The sequence below is a fragment of the Felis catus genome, chromosome A1 (assembly GCF_018350175.1).
Source record: "Felis catus isolate Fca126 chromosome A1, F.catus_Fca126_mat1.0, whole genome shotgun sequence".
In the NCBI taxonomy this organism is placed as follows: domain Eukaryota; kingdom Metazoa; phylum Chordata; class Mammalia; order Carnivora; family Felidae; genus Felis; species Felis catus.
The window spans coordinates 225,270,431-225,285,961 of record NC_058368.1 but is presented as its reverse complement, the minus strand read 5'-3'; the positions used below and the strand labels follow the sequence as shown (position 1 = coordinate 225,285,961).

Here is a 15,531-nt window from a genome sequence, read left to right as displayed (position 1 = left end):
ATCACCTTTGGTAGTTGAAATGACTTCCATTTATGGACACTGTAAATTTCCCCTCATCTGTTGTGCTTACTATGAAGATGAATATCTGATGAACTCCAATTAGTGTAATTATTCTGTTTCCAGGCAGTAACTTTAGTAGTAATTGTTCTAAAGCCCTGAGACATTACGAATAATTAGTACTAATGGCTTATGCATCTAAGCTTCCTCCCTAGGTAGAGGCTCCGAGGAAGAATGAAACTGTGTTATTTGTGGGAAACAAATAGTATTCTGTTATGGAGTCTTTTCAGAAATAAACCACAGTGAGTGGAAGCTGGGGTTCATTACAGGTACATTTCTCATCCCTTCCTCCAAGTCACTGAATATCGAGGGTTTGCAGTGGATCCATCATTATTGAACAGCTTGACTAATCCATTTTCATAACCGCCTTTGGGAAGTGTCATGTGTTAGGCCCCCAGAGGAGCGTGCAGTTTTAAATCTTTACACATTAGTTGATGATAGCAAATAAAAATGAGTTTAGCCCTGGTTCTGTGCTGTACCCACTCATTCTAATGCGTGCATTCTGCCAAGCCAGGAACTTGCTTCCATTCATCATTGGATGTCAGTTTCTAGCTCAGAACCTGTGGTCCAGTAAAGGGCCGGATGCACAGACGGGCATGTTTCAGGGCCATAAGGCATATGCCAGAATGTTAATTTATTTTACCTTCACGTCCAGGAACCAGCTGGCAAAGAACCTTTAGCCAACATCATCGTGTTTCCTTTAGGGGTTGGGGGTACACAATTAAGACAGCATTTGTGATTTACTCCCCCTCTCTCCTCATTTCATACACTCCTCGATGGCCAGCGTTCAACTGTCACTGTCTCCTCCCTGAGCGTCATGCTTTACTTTGAACTGAGATGGTTAGAGAGTTAAAAACCCTCTTGTCAAGTCTGAGATCTCTCACGGATCTGTGTCTAGTTTCCTAAAACTGACTCTTCTTCATGGGAGTCTCACTGAATTAAAAGACGATGTTTGTAGTTTTTTATAACGACGCGAAATGGATTTCCAAAGCAAACCGTATTTAGGGAACAATGATGCAGGGTTTCAGGAAACTATCTGACAATACAATTTGCTCCTTCTAAAAATGTTCCTAGATATTGATATTTTACTTGCAAAATTTTTATTATAATAGGTTTTTTTCTAACATATTAAAAGTGTAGTTACCGTTGAGTTGATGACCATCTTTCTTGCCTACATTTGTGAGCTGAGCTGGGAGAGGAGACGTATCACCTACATGATTTACACCCTAAACACTTGCTACTTATACTATGAGATCAATATTTCATCTTGAAATTATCTCATTTTAAACTTCTGTTTTTTTTTTTTTTAATTTTTTTTAACGTTTATTTATTTTTGAGACAGAGACAGAGCATGAATGGGGGAGGGTCAGAGAGAGGGAGACACAGAATCTGAAACAGGCTCCAGGCTCTGAGCTGTCAGCACAGAGCCCGACGCGGGGCTCGAACTCACGGACCGTGAGATCATGACCTGAGCTGAAGTCGGACGCTTAACCGACTGAGCCACCCAGGTGCCCCTAAACTTCTGTTTTTGAGAGAGAGAGAGCACGCACGAGCTCGTATGCATGCAGCAGAGGGGCAGAGAGGGGGGAGGGAGGGAGAGAGAGAGAGAGAGAGAGAGAGAATGAATCAGAAGCAAGTGCCAAGCTCAGTGCGGAGCCTGTCCCAGGGCTGGATCCCATGACCCTGAGATCATGACCTGAGCTGAAATCCAGAGTCGGATGCTTAACCCACTGAGCCACCCAGGCGCCCCGAAAATGGTCTCATTTTAAATAAACTCAGGTTATGGATCAGCCAGCAGCATTGTCTGCAGCTGTGAGCTCCTCCCCGTAACACCCCTCACCCCTGCGTACAGAACGGCACTCCTTATCCATCTAAAGGAGCCAGCCTTCAGGGAAAGGGAGAGGACAGCTCTAGCTCATAGGGTTGAGCCGGTTTGATTTAAATTGGTTAGCAGACCAGAAAGAGCAGGGCCAACTCTTTGCGGGTACTTTTTTATCTGATGCACTGTTAAGTCTCCCTAACTTCATGTTCTCTTGGGAAGCCCAGGCCAGGTTGCAGGTTCTGTCCTTGGAATATGTAATTAGCTGGAATGACATGGTAGGGGTGGTGGGGCAGGAATTTACGACACAGACTGGATGATCGATACGCCTTTTGATGTGTATTTCCAAGCAGTTTACTAGATGATATTTTTCATCCTGTATTTTTTTCTTAAACCCTCTGATGTGACCCGCGTGAAGGAAGTCAGCAGTAGTGCTGTACATGTTTGGATTCCATCAAGTCTTTGAACTCCAGGGAACATGCATGTGGCCCTCAGTCTTCTGCTGTTGTGGGTATAGGCCTCGCCTCCCCCTCTTCAGTTGTGAAGATTGTCCTATTTCTGTTTTATAAATATGTTACTGGGGCAGATGCACATGATGTAGCCTCACATATTTGCAGCCAGAAGTAAAAAAAACAAAAAACAATGCAGCTAAAAGATACAGCTATTGCTTTTGCGATGAATTTATCCTTTATTTAATTTTTTTTTTTAATGGCTGTTTATTTTTTTTTTAATTTTTTTTTCAACGTTTATTTATTTTTGGGACAGAGAGAGACAGAGCATGAACGAGACAGAGCATGAACGGGGGAGGGGCAGAGAGAGAGGGAGACACAGAATCGGAAACAGGCTCCAAGGCTCTGAGCCATCAGCCCAGAGCCCGACGCGGGGCTCGAACTCACGGACCGCGAGATCGTGACCTGGCTGAAGTCGGACGCTTAACCGACTGCGCCACCCAGGCGCCCCTAATGGCTGTTTATTTTTGAAGGAGAGAGAGAGAGAGACAGAGACAGAGACAGAGACAGAGACAGCAGGAGTGGGGGAAGGGCAGAAGGAGAGAGAGAGAGACACACACACAATCTGAAGCAGGCTCCGGGCACAGAGCCCAACGTGGGGCTCGAACTCCCAAACCGTGAGACCGTGACCTGAGTGGAGGCCGGACACTCAACCGACTGAGCCACCCAGGCACCCCAAGACCAAGCTTTTTAACGGCAGTCCAGATGAGCAGCCCGTGTGGGATTTTTCTGCTCTGTCAAATGCAACGTGGGAAAAGGCAAAACCACACTAAACTCTTGCAGGATTAATGTTTGTTTATTGGATGAGCTGGGAGATGCAAAGACCGGTTTCCTTCCTTTAAGGAGCTCACGGTTGATGAAGGCAAAGAGGTGCACCAGTAATTAGAATGAGACAAGTGTTGGTCTGTAGATGTGGGGGTAGAGACACTGGCCAGAAGATAGCCATTAAATTAACTACACGGATGAATCATTACTTTTTTTTTAATATTTATTTATCTATTTATTTATTTATGAGAGAGAGAGAGAGAGAGGGAGAGAGAGAGAATGAGAATGTGCTGTCAGCACAGCCCAATGTGGGCCTTGAACCCATGAGCCCTGGGATCATGACCTGAGCCAAAATCAAAAGTCGGACGCTTAACTTGACTGAGCCACCCAGGCACCCCTCGGTCATTACCTCTGTCTTTTCTCTGTCCTACTGTATGTCACTTGACCCACCTCCTTCACCTGACCACGCCATGTGAGATATTCCGGGGTCAACTGGTTACCATTTAACGAGTTATGTGAATATCACTTTTGAGAATATGAATTTCGGGATTGATTTTGTTTCATTTAAAGGTCTTAATTACCAGATAGAGAAGACATTTAGATATCTTACATTCCCATCAAAAACAAAGTACTTTAGGGGTGCCTGGGTGGCGCAGTCGGTTAAGCGTCCGACTTCAGCCAGGTCACGATCTCGCGGTCCGTGAGTTCGAGCCCTGCGTCGGGCTCTGGGCTGATGGCTCGGAGCCTGGAGCCTGTTTCCGATTCTGTGTCTCCTTCTCTCTCTGCCCCTCGCCCGTTCATGCTCTGTCTCTCTCTGTCCCAAAAATAAATAAAAACGTTGAAAAAAAAATTAAAACAACAACAACAAAAAAAAGTACTTTAAGGATTAGAAGTGGAAGGAAAAGCCTTCCAAAAATAGTTCTTAAAACACAGGAAGAATATACTTTATATCTCTAGCATACGGTCACTGAAGGACCTCTTGGGGAAATGTCCCCAGCAGGTGCCCTCTCCTGCCAGCCTTGCAGCAGGGACAGGATAGTCCTCTTGAGAGAATGAGGGAAGGATTGCTGTTGCTCCCGCATTCAAGATTCTAAGAAAAACTCACGCTGGTTTGTAGGACCCAGCAAATCTGTATACTGGTGATGCTAACTTCTTGAATCCAGAGTATAAGTGCTGTTTGTCCTTCGTTCCAGGGAGAGATGTGATCTCTAGGAACACAAGTTGGGGGGGGGGGGACCGCATTGAAAATGACTCTGAAATTACATGTGGCATATGATGAAAAGGGGTATCTCTACACAAAGAAAACCTTTTGTTTTGATAACATCTACTTTGGAAAATGTTAATTTCCAGAGTTTCTTCGTGGATTGGGTAAGTTTGCAGTGCTGTTCATATCAGATCATTTTTCCGTTAATGTTTTGTTATAAGAATATTTCCCTCCATATCTAGGCCCTTTTGCCCTAATGTGTTGCTTTCTCTTGACTCCTAAGTTGCCAATAGTTTACAGAAGTAGCTGAGACTCTTGAACATGATTTTTTTTTTTTTAATATCTTAACAAACGTAGGGCAAGGTTGGTAACCAATTATTTTCTCATTCCTCGAGCCTTTAGTTTCCAGTCTGCTTTTTACTACCTTGTAATCTCTAATGGCTGATTGACAAATGATTATTTCTTAACTTCACAGGACGTGGGAGCCCTGTCTGCTTACTTGTGGTTTTCCTAGAGCTTCAGACAGTAGGTGGTCCAGAGTATTTCCTCCATGTGAATCAATGTATTAATCCTCGGGATTATTCTGCCTTGGGGAAGAAAAGCAAAAATGACTTATTATGACTCCTGAATATACTCTGAAATAGATTCTGTCTTACAAGTTTAATTTTCATGTCATTATTAAAAAAAATTAATAATAGGAATTAAAGATTTATATTAAGTCTTCACAGACTCTGATAGGTAAAAGTTGAGTAGTAGTTCAAATGTGGTGAATAATGCATACTTCTAATTAGATCATATTCTAAGAAAAATCCGTAACACCCCATCTTGATACAAATAAATCACAATTCTGTGAATCAGAAAAACTGCTGTGTTACATGTAGTTCCCCTGAAATTTTCAAAAGCTGAAATTTTTCTGTGTACCTTGAAAGTTTGTTCATGGAATCTTCCAGCCCACACTGCAGTAAACAGCCAAGTATTCTGCATCAGAAGTGTTGTAACAAAGACTGATAAGGCTGTCTGATTACGGACACGAAGAGCCTTCCGTGAGCTCATCTGGAAGGGTTTTCTGAATTAAAACTAAAGGTCTTAACATTGGTGACTTGGATAGCTTTCGTTATGGAGAAGGAAAACTGCCGAAGCCTGTGGTTGAACTTGCGGACATCACAGGTGTGGACCTGGGGGAAGGAAGTATTTCAGTGAGGATTCTGTCACTTAACTCTTGCTAGGTGTCCCCTGGTGTTACTTTCTAAAGTCAGCATGCGTGTCTCCAAACCCGTGCACAACACGATGTGTGTGTGAGAAGAGACTGTTTAGTTATGTAAATGCTTATTTGTGGGGGGGTCCTTGTCTTTGCAGTTGGGCGCTTCCGTTGACACTTTTATTTGGTTTTTGACTTAAAATTTTTTTGTGATTATACCTATTCTGTGGTTTAGGTGCTTCTTTTTTCTCTTTATTGAAATCTTTTCTTTTTCTTTTTCTTTTTTTTTTAAATAACCGCACCGGACTTTTCCTTCTCCATAAAATCTTAACATTCATTTGGTTCTTCTCCATGTTCCAACTTTCTTATACAGGAAAAGCGATCACTGTTTTCAACCAACTCGATTTACCTAGCTGGCTATCCAGGTTTTTATGGAAGCCAAAATAAAACTTCAAAGCAACTGAAGACGCTGGAGCCTCCCATCTTTCCCTTTCAACTAACACCTACCGATGTTTATCTTGGGAATAATTTGATGTTTATTTGATGAAACGTGTAGTTAGGTGTTAATGGCCATGGATGTCGGGCTTCAGAATGGTGTGCAGAAACCTCTTAAGATTCTGTGTTGAGCATTTGATGCTCTGTGGTCAGGGGTTTCTATGGCACCCTTGAAAGCGAGGAGTTAAAAATGCCTGCCTGGCCCCCACGTGGTCTCCTCGGAATGTGCTGGAGGGGAGTCACAGCCATTTCCTATCCGACCTCGGCTCACCTTTTCCTCTTCGTCCCTGCCATCTCTCTGCCTGCCTCACACTGTCTCCAGTTTGTCATCCTCTTTTCTTGCACCAGGAACTGTTTGCCATTTCTGATGAATATCTGAAGTGTGGCATACACGATATTGCGATGGAAACATGACTCGTTATGAACTGCATTCAAATATTGCTGTGAGAGTGACTTCTCGAAGAGTATGTGGAAATTTTCTGTTGGAGCGTAAGCTCTTCATCACCAGCTTTCTGTTCGACTTCGGTTATCTTTGGTAAACTTTTAAGTATGTTTCCGCTGAAATGAGGACTGTCCAGTTCTGATAAATGCCTAGGAGAGGAGGATTGGGTTTAGTGCTTGCTCCTTTAGCCATAGAAGAAGCCGAGGAAGGGGAACCTGGGTGGCTCAGTCAGTTAAGTGTCTGACTCTTGGTTTCAGCTCAGGTCATGATCGCACGGTTTGTCCATTTGAGCCCTGCGTCGGGTGCCGTAACTGATGTTGTGGAGCCTGCTTGGGATTCTCTCTCTCTCCCTCTCTCTCTCTGCCCTTACCCCAGTTGTGCCCATTCTCTCTTCAAAAATAAACTTAAAAAAAATTTTTTTTTTTAAAAGAAGCCAATGAATTTGGCTTCATCCAACAGAATATACAAATGTGTTGGTGGATAAAACCATGCAACCCCTTACCCAGGTAACCCATCGATACTTGTCTGAATATCACACATTGCCTTTAGCTCTTTCCGGAAGAAGGTATGGCCTGCATGATAAGTCCTCTCATTTTCTCTTGATAAACAATTTTTGAAGCCACCAAATTCAGGGTCCACATAGATAGGTCAGTGTTGGTACATGTAACAGAAGGCCGTATATTTGGTGATAGCTGTTGACCCCACATGCCTCTTGGGATGGGCGTTGGTGTCCCAAAGGGCATGTTCAGACAGCCCAGGCTATCCATCTAAATTATAGCTTCATTTGTCTCCCTTCCAAGGCCTTGCGACGCAAGGCTGATCCTCATTAAGGTCCTGTTAGGATTGCAGATATGTGTGGCCTATTTGCATCTTATAATGTCCTTTTATGGTTGAAAATACAAGCTTCAATCAGGGAGACAAAACTGTTTTAGTCTGGGTTCCCCCTGAATCTGTGAATTGGTACTTGTTCAGAATCCGTTTTACTGGTAACCAGAGCGGGCGAGGGGCGGAGAGAGCGGGAGACACGGAATCCGACGCAGGCTCCAGGCTCTGAGGCAGGGCTCGAACCCACGACCCGTGAGATCTGACCTGAGCCAAAGTCAGATGCTTAACCAACTGAGCCAGCCAGGCGCCCCACGATTCATTTTTTCAGCGGTTATTTTGCAACATTTTATAATCTCTTTTGATTACAGTATAATAAAATGAAGCCTTTTGGTCTACGGAACACAGGAGGTACCATGTGCCAAGCCTTACAAAGACTGACATTCTAAGATAGAGCAACCTAACGAGGGAGGTACTGTTGTCATCCCATTGTACAAATGATGGAATTTTGACACAGAGAAATTAAGTAAGAGATCATGCGGCCATTGTGACTTCGCCCTTCTTGGTCTATATTCTGTGCTTTCCTAGTTGGTAGAAAAACTTACTTTGCTGCTTCCGATTTGGGTAACTTTAATGTGACTTCTTTAAGTAAGTGCTGTACGTTAGCTGCCGTCGTTGGCAATGAGCTAGATTCCGAGGCTCTCATAGGTTTATCCCGGAAGTGGAGCAGCCATCGCTGTGGCAGTGAACCCCCTGAGGGCCACTGGTGTCCCAGGCACCCCCTCCCCTGGTCCCTGTGACTGCATCATGAAAGGGTGTCATGATAGATGCACCTGGACTTAAGTCCTCATTTCACACCTTATTTATGTCCACATTGGCTGGATCCAGTTCCTCCAACCTTCTTAGCTTCCATTCCTTTTGTGTCTAATTTGACATGAAGGAGGTCTGCTTCTCGTTATTGTAAGGATCAGCCAGGCAGGGAACACACCTGAAGAAGGAAGGGGTGGTGGGAATGCAAGCTGGCGCAGCCACTCTGGAAAACAGGATGGAGGTGCCTCAAAAAACTAAAACTAGAACTACCCTACGACCCAGCCATTGCACTACTAGGCCTTTATCCACGGGATACAGGTGTGCTGTTTCGAAGGGACACACGCACCCCCATGTTTATAGCGGCACGATCAACAGTAGCCAAAGTATGGAAAGAGCCCAAATGTCCACGGATGGATGAATGGATAAAGAAGATGTGGCACATATATACAATGGAGTATTACTCGGCAATCAAAAAGAATGAAATCTTGCCATTTGCAACTACGTGAATGGAACTGGGAGGGTATGATGCTAAGTGAAATTCGTCAGTCAGAGAAAGACAAAAATCATATGACTTCACTCCTATGAGGACTTTGAGAGACAAAACAGATGAACATAAGGGAAGGGAAGCAAAAATAATATAAAACCAGGGAGGGGGACAAAACAGAAGAGACTCTTAAATATGGAGAACAAACTGAGGGTTGCTGGAGGGGTTGGGGGAGGGGGGATGGGCTAAATGGGTGAGGGGCACTAAGGAATCTGCTCCTGAAATCGTTGTTGCACTAGATGCTAACTAATTTGGCTGTAAGTTTTAAAAAATAAAAAATAAAACAAAAAAGTTACAGAGAAGGAGGGAGACTCCTAAGGACTGAGAACAAACTAAGTAAGGGCAGATGGGGGTGAGGGAGAGGGGAAAGTGAGTGTGGGCAGGGAGGAGGGCACTTGTTGGGATGAGCCCTGGTGTGGTATGGAGGCCAATTTGACAATAAATTATATTTTAAATAACTAAAAAAAAAGAAAAAAGAAGGAAGGGGTGGTCTTTTCCATCATTCCCTTCCCTGTCTTATCTAGACCTTCATTTCCTTAGAGCGTTTTTGACAAATTGTAATTATTTTGCTTGTGACTCTGTAACTCTTAACTATCTCCCTTATTGGCTTATGGCAGCTTTGTGCTACCAGCCCCCAGGCGTTCTGTGCCCGGCTCTGTTTCCAGCGTCCTGCACCTTGTATCTCTTCAAGGAATATTCATCTACCGCCAACCGAAAACCAAGCAGTAGAGCTCTTGCCAAAACGCTCATCAGGCACCTATTCTCCAGGGCAGTATGTGCTGGGGACGATGTGAAATCAGCTAGAGTTCGTTCTTTGCAAATATATATTGACACCATAAACTGTAAAAACAGGGTTCAAGATTTCTAATTGATATTTTAGGTTCTCAAATAGTAGAATATCGCGTCCTATTCTGTGGGAATCTACATGTTAAATATTGCCAATATATGCCTTCTTGATAAGAATACGTACATTACTGGGGCGCCTGGGTGGCTCAGTCAGTTAAGCGTCCAACTTCAGCTCAGGTCATGATCTCACAGCTTGTGGGTTCGAGCCCCGTGTCAGGCTCTGTGCTGACAGCTCGGAGCCTGGAGCCTGCTTGCGGTTCTGTGTCTCCCTCTCTTTCTGCCCCTCCCCCACTCGCACTCTGTCTCTCTTTCTCTGTCTCAAAAATAAATCAACATTAAAAAAGATTGAGAATATGTACATTACACTTTCCCAGGGTCTGCAGGACAGAATAATTAGGTGAAAGGTTGGTCCATCATCGTGTGTGTGTGTGTGTGTGTGTGTGTGTGTTTAACTAGTAATTTAATTTGTGATAATATATAATTGGATTTATGCTTATGAGTCATCTGCTTTAACTTCAGAGCGCATTTGGTAGAATTGTCGCTATTGTTTGCTTTGTGTGTATAGGTGAAAATTGTACTGAGCTTTCAATGTGAATAAAATGTAAGAGTGTCATCATGTTGGGAGAACACATTCTGGCTTGGGAGTACATTATCCACGAATACCTGGGGACCTGTGTTGTAGTTAGTAACTCTTGCCACGCGGGGGTCTGACATCGAATCCTGGGACTTGCCTCTTCAACCCCTATTTTAGGGAGGTGGGAAGGCAAGGCAGAAGGACTCCGAGTTACCCACACAGACACTACGATCGAATGCACCGTCAGATCCTGAAGTGAGATTTTAACCTAAGTACAGCTTAGTGGAAATGCGTCATTGAATACATTTTTGCGCCGAAGTACATTGAAGGTACCTTAATTACAGTTTTTTCAAACATACTTAAGTGCCAATGTTGAAGTAAGACATTTTCCCCTGTGGTGGCTATCAGATACATTTTGTTAAGGTTTTTTCACATTTAATATTTAAAAAATGCTAAAGTTATTTTACAGTTAAACTTTAGTTTTCAAAACATTGTGTTTTGCTGTCACTTTGAAGATAAAGTGTCTTTTGTCATTGTTGATGCCATTTCTTCTCCCTGGAGTTTTTCCATTAATACCGTCTGGCCTCCCTATTCTATTCTCATTGTTAAGAGACATTGCATAAGTGCTACATCTAAATGCTAGATATATGATGTTTTGTGTATACATCTATACAAATCTATAAATACCACTTTGCCTCTATGAGTAATTCCATTGTTTTGGTAAACATTCTCACCTCAGCGATTTAATGTATGAAATTCTGACATTAATGATAAAAAAACTGTAATTTTATAGGCTTTTAGAAATTACTAGGCACTGCACAGAAAGTTACATCACTTTTTTCTTTTTCTTTCTCTCTCTAGGTAGAGAATCTCCTCAGTGTTTACTATTAGAAAAAACACAGAGAAAACTTGCTGGGGTGGGAAAGACAAAAATGAAGAAAAGGGTGAGGGAAGGAAAAAAAGGAGAGAAATTAATTGTGTAGGGTAGCTCAGCCAGCATCAGGATGGGTTATTTGGAAGCGTCAGGATTCAGAGTGATGGGCGTATGATGCTCAAGCTTGTGTATTTGCTTTCGTAGAGTCAAAACGTAAAACTGGGAAGTGTAGTGAATTAGGATAGGTTGAATTGTATCAGCGAAATGTGTGGATAAAGAAATAAATGTCAGGAAGAGCCTAAAAAAGGAAGGGGATACAGGTTTTCTAAAACCTTTCTAGAATTCTTGGAGATGGCTTCATAGTAGAGTCCCATTGTACTCAAAGGTATTTGGAGAGGGTCTTTCAGCCAGAAATGATGGCCACAACTTGTCCCAGCTTTGAAAATTGGCTTCAACTCTTCAGAGGACGTTCTCCATTGTGTTGACAAGAATAGAGCCCTCCCCATAAAAGACCTTTGGGAAGCTGGAAATTCTAGGTCACAGGGGCCATGACAACCCTGAAAACTAGGTTGAAAACTGAGCCCCCGTGATGGCAGTAGGGGGCCAGTGAGAAAGAGGGGCCTCATTCCCCAATTGGCCATTTCCCCAATTTGCTTTACAAACCCCTCCATGAGAGATCTTTTTCAGGATTGCATTCTTGCTCCCTCTGGATCTCTGGAGATCTGAACTCTGGCTGTGACCGTTGAGGAGAAGCACCTAATCTTCTATCGGTCATCTTGTATCACCTTATAAAAGTCATTGCAGTGAGTGTTGGGTTCTTCCTCGGATTAAAGTTCTGAACATGAATCTGAGAGGCTTTGACCCAGAGCCCCTCAGACTGAATAGAGTCCATTGGCACTCTAAAAAGATGTGGATCCTGACTTCGTACATATGGCTGAGTGATGATAATGTTTTTATTTGGTGCAGAGGATTAAAAAACCTAAATGTTACCGTGTCTTCAATTCAGCAATGGAAGAAGTCCATTGAATACCGGACTGCCCACTGGATGTGTGTTCCATATACTTTGGTTTGTCAGTTGTAACTCTTATCTGGAGTGTTCCTTCTTCAAAAGGTACCTGTGGTTGGGAACCAACTTTGATGTGGCCCCTAAAGTGCCTGGCCCAGCACTTAAGCTGGCCTTTGGTGGAATAACTCCTCAGTCAATTTTAAGAAATTGTATCTCTTTCCGTATAAGACAGCGGCAGGAACGGAGTGTGTGAGAATGGCTGTCTAAATCCTCATATGTCCCAGATTTAACTTAAAAGAATTGGTAGACTTTGTGTTAAAAGAATCAAGGGATAAATGTGCTGCAGAGGATTTGGAAAATATTTAGCATTTTTGTGGTCTCTTTAACAGTGCCCCACTGTTTCCTGGGGCAAGGGCATTAGTGATCAGAGAAATTGTGAATCTCTGCATCTGGGCCACCGTGGAGCTTTCTTAGGCATGGGCTGGCTAGTACCCCGGGGTCATGAGTCTGTCTGTGTCTTGTTCTCAGTGCTTGTGATTATTTCTGTTCAAACCGATCTGAGATATTCCAGACCTGGGGGAGTGAACGGATGGTTTCATGCTGGTTGATATTCTGGTAAATATGGGGCGCCTGGCTGGCTCAGTCAGTAGAGCACATGAGTCTTGATCTTGGGGTCATGAGTTTAAACGCCACCTTGGATGTTGAACTCACTAAAAATAAATAAAAATAATATTCTGGTAAATATCTTTTAGATGGTTGTGTGCAGTCCTAGGGCTAGAATTGTCACCTCAGCTATAAACGCAACAGTCTCTCTGACACACACACAAATTTAGCCACTGTTTGTAAACTCGTGGGATGAAAAGACCACGTACGTATTTCATGTTTGTTACCTGGAGACAATGACTGATAATTGTGCCTATGAGAGCAGCCTCTGTTGTGAACTGAATCTGTTGAAGTGAAAACAATGATGCCATATTTTACTTACCTATTTCTTTTGAGAGAGAGTGTGTGTGCAAGTGGGGATGGGGACAGTGCAGAGGGAGAGAGAGAGAGAGAGATAAAATCCCAGGCAGGGTCCACACTCAGTGCAGAGCCCAGCTGGGGGCTCGATCTCATGACTATGAGGTCATGACCTGAGCCAAAATCAAGAGTTGGATGCCCAACCGCCTGAATCACCCAGGCACCCCAGCCATACCATACTTAAATTAAAAGCTTATTATTATTATTATTATTATTATTTTTATCATGTGCTGTTGCTGTGTGTGATAAGGCGACAAAGCGTTGAACTTCCGGTGCATCTGTGGCATTAATTCTATAGTGGCCTCCCGCGGTGTGAATCTACATGGGGGGAAGGGTCACGTAAGCGGAATCGTTAAACAATATCTGCTCCGGAGGCAGTTGAATGTGACCGTGGGATATGGTGGTGTTTGTGTGATCGTTACCGCACGGACAGTGCGATGTTTATTCTCTGGCTGAACATTCTCGTTGCGTACACTTGAGGATGAATAAAACCAAGCTGAGACGTTGACCAAGCTCTGTCACTGAGGTGTCCTTTCAAACTCAGAAGGAAGGAGGCAATGTGTTTTCCACTGTGGGACGTGAGCTACTTCCAGCCCATAGGACGGCACGGCTTCCTACAACGAGCGTGTTTATGGTTGCCTACCATTAAACAAGGGGACACTGGACGGCTCAACACCCTCCCGTCTTGATCGAAATACACGCCGCGTTGCAATTGTGCTTTTTTTCATAGCTTTCAAAGTGCTTTTATGTACGGTGTTAGGGCTCCTCGATTACCTTTTTTTCTAATCATACACCACCATTGCACAAGTCCCAGCATCTCTTAATTACGGAGGGCCTGTACCACATCGTATGAAACTTTAAACATGGTTCACACCTCAAATTAAATACGCTTTGCATTAACTATAAATCTGTGTGTGTCGATCTGTGGAGGCTTGATGGCGTAACTATTACTGTGAACATTTGGCTTCGCCTGTTCAGGCGGCCCTGACAAAATACCCTAGAGTGAGTGGCTTAAACACTAAATATTAATTTCACTCAGCGTGACGCTGGGGAAGTCCAGGATCAAGGTACTAACAGATGGGGTGTCTGGTGGGAGCCCTCTTCCTGGTTGGTAGGGGACTGTGTTCTTACCATCGTCTCCCACGGTGGGGGGGGGGGGGGGGGACTCTCTGGGGCCTGTTGGCAAAGAGCACTGATTCCCTTCATCAAGGCTTCCCCCGCATGACCCAACACCCACGTACCTCACAAAGGCCCTGCCCCTGCATACCGTCACACTGAGGGTTCGGTTCCAACATAGGAATTTGGTGGGGCGCATCGGCATTCGGTCTATAGCAATAGTTACGTACTTATTTGTTAAGCTCTCTCTTTTGAATTTTGGAGGCTTTATTTTTCTTTCCTTGAGATCTCAACCTTGCAGACTTTACAGGGCCTTTGAGAGCTGACACCTTTGTCCCACGTCCGCAGGGCCTGTCCTCGTCGCTGGCCTTGCATTGCCTAACCTCCTGGTGGGTGGGTCTGACCTGGGTGAGGCACGGCCGTCCCTCTGGCAAAGCCTGGTTTTCCAGCCGGAAGCAAATCCAAAGGTAAGAAACTCCTCCCTGACTGTGTGCCTGGCCGCAAGTCGGAGTTTTAATCTCCTTGGGTTGCGGTGTTGGGGGTCTTTTGCATGGTTGCTCCCCCCTGAGCTGCGGCACTGGCCAAAGTCTAGATAGATGTGATTAATCGGCCTGGAATCTGAAAAGCCAGATTCAGTCACTAGATCCATGAGACCTTTTCAGTCCTGTTCGGTCAGTGGTAAGGCAGTTGCCAGCATTTTCTTTTGTGTTTCTTTCTTTCTTTTGAGAATGAGAGTTGGGGGGAGGGCCAGAGAGGGAATCCTAAGCAGGCTCCAAGCTGGGAGCCAGATGAGCTGGGAGTCAGATGTGGGCTCAATCCCACAACCGTGAGATCACGACCTGAGCCCAAATCAAGAGTCTGGACGCTTAACTGACTGAGCCACCCAGGTGCCCCTCGCTGTCCCCCACCTCCCCATCCCCCACCAGCATTTTTTTTAACCCCTACTTAAAAATCACTTGACACACAGCTGCTTCACCTTTTTAAACCTTCAGTGTAGACTTTCTCATGTTTTCTATAAATGGCTCTTTTTTTTCCCCATGCTAACATTTCTGCCTCTTTGCTGGCTTTGTGCCTTCCTATTTCCTTAATTTTTCTGAAACCCACAACTTGAGCTCTCTCTTTTTTTTTTTTTCTTTTTGGACCATCCCTAAGGCTTCTCATTTGCATGTGTTTTTTTAGGGTTCTCTTTTACTTTTACTTATTGCTAAGACCCTTGCTGGTGTGCTTTGGTCCATCCATACTAAAATACACCAATTTCCATGTGATGGTTTTTGTTCCACTTGACTATAAAAAGTCACTTTGTTCTGTATAGAAACTTTGTATTTTATAGGAGATGTATTTTTGATTCACTTGTCTGTTTTTAGCTGCACTGACTTTACAGTAAGTATTAAGAATCAACCTAATTTTTGTTACTATTTATTTTTCACAGT

At 43.8% G+C, this 15,531-nt stretch overlaps 1 protein-coding gene across 3 annotated transcripts in view; it reads left to right on the top strand.

The window, feature by feature from the left end:
• BASP1 (brain abundant membrane attached signal protein 1) overlaps window positions 1-15,531 on the top strand; it is a 57,372-nt gene that overhangs the window by 15,675 nt on the left and 26,166 nt on the right. Inside the window, exon 1 of one of the 3 annotated variants that reach the window (XM_019812583.3) lies at window positions 14,445-14,568. The exons of the other annotated variants lie outside the window; for them this stretch is intronic. The gene's annotated coding sequence lies outside the window, so the exon portion shown is untranslated. Of the gene's footprint in view, window positions 1-14,444; window positions 14,569-15,531 lie in introns of those variants that run through there. 3 annotated transcript variants of the gene reach the window in all.